Source organism: Colletes gigas, unplaced genomic scaffold (assembly GCF_013123115.1).
Source record: "Colletes gigas isolate AHSC1104 unplaced genomic scaffold, ASM1312311v1 Colletes_gigas_Sc00009, whole genome shotgun sequence".
NCBI lineage: Eukaryota > Metazoa > Arthropoda > Insecta > Hymenoptera > Colletidae > Colletes > Colletes gigas.
The window spans coordinates 3144400-3148808 of NW_025106638.1; positions in this window are offsets into that span (position 1 = coordinate 3144400).

The following is a 4409-nucleotide window of genomic DNA, read 5'->3' on the forward strand; positions in this document are numbered from 1 at the left end:
TCAGATTGCATTTCTAGAAAGCTGATAATGCTATAATAGAATTCTCCTAGTATTCGTTTATTTTAGAACGGATCTCTATTTACTTTTTATTGTTAAAACTTTCAAGACTAGGAATCGGGAAAAAGATTATCAAATGTTAACCGTTGGCAAAACTTCACTTTCATATTCAATTACAGCTGTGAAAGTAAAATCGAGTCGAGGTGTTTCTCGACCATTTGAACGCTTGTCATATTATTTTCTAATTTATGCGTAAAATGTTTATAGTATATGAAAAGCCTAAGCTACGAGGACTTACAGCTTTGAGAACGACTTAGTTTACACGACTGGCCATTAAATACCGCTTCCATCCGAGTTGATGTTTGTAGCGTCGACAATAGCGTGTTATTATCCGTTTCCCGTCAATTTTGTAACTATCTTTTAACGGTGGCATTACGGTACTACTGTAATTTAAATACAATTAAGCACAGCTACGGTATAGACGCGATTAACTTATGCATAACGAGTCGTATGAGTCGCTATGAAATAACAGTACTCTGTCGAATGTACTGCGATATTTGGGCACTGACATAACCTATCAATCCAACGGAACAAGCTCTTGTTTCGATGTTAATAAAGAAACATTTTATATCTTTTGAAAATTTCTCTACTGCAATTAATTTGTATACCGTTTAATTGTAAACAAAAATTTCATTTATACCGTTCAAACGAAACATGTTCAAAACAATTTCGAACTGTCAAAACTCCTGTAAAAATACATTTCTAAGGTAAAGAATTTTTAAATTGGGATCGAAGATCCTGAAAGACTAATGAAACGTCTAATTTAACAATTGTCTCGACTTTTACTCGCTAAAAGGTCTCCCAATCGAGGTCATTCGATGATTTATCGAGCAACGGTACCGAACAGAAGGGTGAAGTCATCGGAATAGTCTAGACGTCAACGAGCCGCTCAAATGCCACAGGAACTCGAGGAATCGCAACGCAATCGCCATCGCGATAATTGGACAAATTTTATTCGCGAATGACGATCGAAAATTTTAGATTTCCTCGTAATTTAACTTCCGTTTACTTTCTTAAACTGGCATGACATTTATTTGCAAACGAATCGAAATGAAAATTATTTCGTTGGAACACCGACGCGAGGTTTTAAATTATTTTATATTATTTAATATACAGGATGTTCGGCCATCGCTGGAAAAAATTTTAATGGGCGATTCTAGAGGCCAAAATAGGATGAAAATCAAGAACACTAATTTGTCGATGGAGGCTTCGTTAAAAAATTATTAACCTTTAAAATTCCCCTCGTACTGAATTTTTTTTCTCGAAAATGCGCAGAATTTCAGGGGTATGTCTATTCACCAAAAATGTTTGTAATTCACCCCTGCAACCGAACATAATTTTTTCAGAACGATTTGTAATTTTTCTTTTTCGTCGAAAAATTTCGTACCTTCTCGAATTTTTTTCTCGAAAATTCACAGGATTTCGGGGTATGTCTATTCACCAAAAATGTTTGTAATTCACCCTTGTAATTAAACATAATTTTTGTAGTATCATTTGAAATTTTTTAAATTCGTCTAAAAATTTCAGTAGCAACTCGAATTTTTTTCTCGAAAGTGGGCTGGATTTCAGGGGTATGTGTATTCACCAAAAATTATTGTAATTGACCCCTGCAACCGAACATAATTTTTTCAGAACGATTTGTAATTTTTCTTTTTCGTCGAAAAATTTCGTACCTTCTCGAATTTTTTTCTCGAAAATGCGCAGGGTTTCGGGGGTATGTCTATTCATCAAGAATGCTTGTAATTCACCCTTGTAATTAAATATAATTGTTTTAGTATGATTTGAAATTTTTCAATTTAATTTTTTAATAACTTTTTATCGAAGCCTCAGTCAAGAATCCTCTGGAATCTCCCATTAAAATTTTTCATAGGGTTGGCCGAATGCCTTGTATAAATAATTATAACCAATATATTTGTAAATTACGTAGTTCATACTTTCCGTCGAAATACAAGGCCCGACTAAACAAAATTTCATCCGGATTGAACAAAAATGGTAGGAGTTGCCGGGAAATCACGATTCTCATCTATCTACGGACCTTATCTTAAGCACCGCTGCTGCGGGAGGATGTAAACAAAACTTGGTCGACAGTAGCGGTGAAACTCGATATCCGTCGAAATTTCTGGAATCGGGTCTAAGCTCCGCGAATCGCGGACGACTTTTAAACGGTTTTACCAGGAAATGTCAACCGGTTCCTTTCGATTTCCCATGCGAAAAGAAAGGCCGTTACTCGCCGTGAAAGCACTACGCGTTGGTTGTTTTGCGTCTGACGCGAACGATCGGTCCGGGAAACGACGGCCGTCGCGGTCTCTGTGACTAGAAAACTAAACCGATTCTCGTTCGATACGCAGAAATTATCCAACTTCTCTGACGTTACGCGGGAACGGGAATGGCTCTTACGCAATCCGTTCCATCGTACGACCGCCTTATTTATTAGGCTGCATCAGAGACGCGTTGTACCAAAAAGGTATTTGTCCTTGATTGTATACAGTATTATTTCGAATGCTGTCTGGCGATGATCGACGCTCGACAAAGAACTTACGCGACACGTTCCACGGTCGCGTATACGCCGAAAGCGTCCGCCGGACGCCTTTTCGTTCCGGTTATGAAACTTTCCGAATAGAACTCGCCAGACGAGCACAGGTGGTTTTCGCGCGTTACGTCTATCCAGCCTAGCAACGATTTCCCGTGTACCGAAGCGTGCTTCTGCGCGAGCCTCACGGCCTCGTAGAAAGTTATTTGACATTTAGAAGGGTTCGCGGGGAATTTTTCGACCCACCCGCGTGTACGCTCCACACGCGCGCGCGCGCGATTCATTCCGTCAGGATCTCCATCCTCGATCGCTTTCACGCCGCGAGAACTACAACGTACGAAATCAACGAATTTAATTCATAATTTATTGCTTCGAGCGATCAAAAAATATAACACGTTAATTATCATTAAATACCTTAGCGGTCGAACGACTTTCGGTAAATCTGATACAGTAAAAGTTGGGCTACGCTAAGCTTGGCATTCACGGACTGGATGGGATCGATTCTAACTGCATATACATGTATATGAGTGTTTGTAATTGTTTAAAGAGTTATAGACTTTGTCATTAACGAATTTATGGAACGATCTATAATAATACAATACACAATAAACAGGGTGTTCGGCCAGCACAGGGAAAAATTTTAATGGGAGATTCTAGAGGTCAAAATAAGACGAAAATCAAGAATACCAATTTGTTGATTGAGGCTTCGTTAAAAAGTTATTAACGTTTAAAGCTCCGCACGTAGAACGTCTATTTCGGGGCAACATTTCTGGCCACACAATATATTTTCGGTAAAGAATTTTTTTCTCGAAAGTGTGTAGAATTTCGAGGGTGTGTCTATTCACCAAAAATCGTTGTAATTGACCCTCGCAACCGAAAATAATTTTTCCAGAACGAGTTGAAACTTTTCAATTTCGCCAGAAAAATTTCAGCATCCACCCCCCGTTGACTTTTCTTAAAAATTCGTTTTTCATTTTTAATAAACTTGCTTCACGCTGTACGGAAATGTTGTTTAATACTTTTTTGTAAGTATCCATGAGCTCTACTTCAGAAAAAGATTTCGTGAAATATATTCACTATTGCAGAAGTTATGGCTGTTTGAAAATTGGACCATTCTTATGGGGTCTTTCTAATTTTACGGGGTCAAGGAACAACTTTTTCAATATTGTTAAAATTGCTACATATTCTTCACTAAAATACGCGTTGTTTGCCGTTTGAAACATTAAAATCCTTCAATCCGTTCAGGAATTATGATATTTTAAAGATTTTCTGGCCAGAAATGATATATTCGGTTAGGAATTTTTTTTCTCGAAAATGGTTAAGATTTCGAGGATATGTCTATTGACCAAAAATGATTGTACCTGACCCCTGCAATCAAAAATAATTTTTTTAGAACGATTTGAAATTTTTAAATTTTGTCTAAAGATTTAGACCTTACTTGAATTTTTTTCTCGAAAGCACGTAGGACTTTCGGGGTATGTCTATTCACCAAAAATGATTGTAATTGATCCCCGCAACCGAAAGTAATTTTTTCAGCGTGATTTGAAATTTTGTAATTTAATTTTTTAATAACTTTTTAACGAAGCCTCGATCAAGAAATTTTATATTCTTGACTTTCGAATTTCTGGATTGGCCGAACACCTTGTATGCATTCTCGGGCCAACGAGACACTTATGAGTCACATTTAGTGTGTTCGTTTGTTGACCCTTTCGTTAGCTCGAGTGCAAAAATAGCCCGGAGTCGGGTGTCGAACGTAGAAAAGAATAGCGAGTAAAAGAGAGAGAGGTCCTTCTCGGCGGCAGAGCTCTATGGTTACCATAGT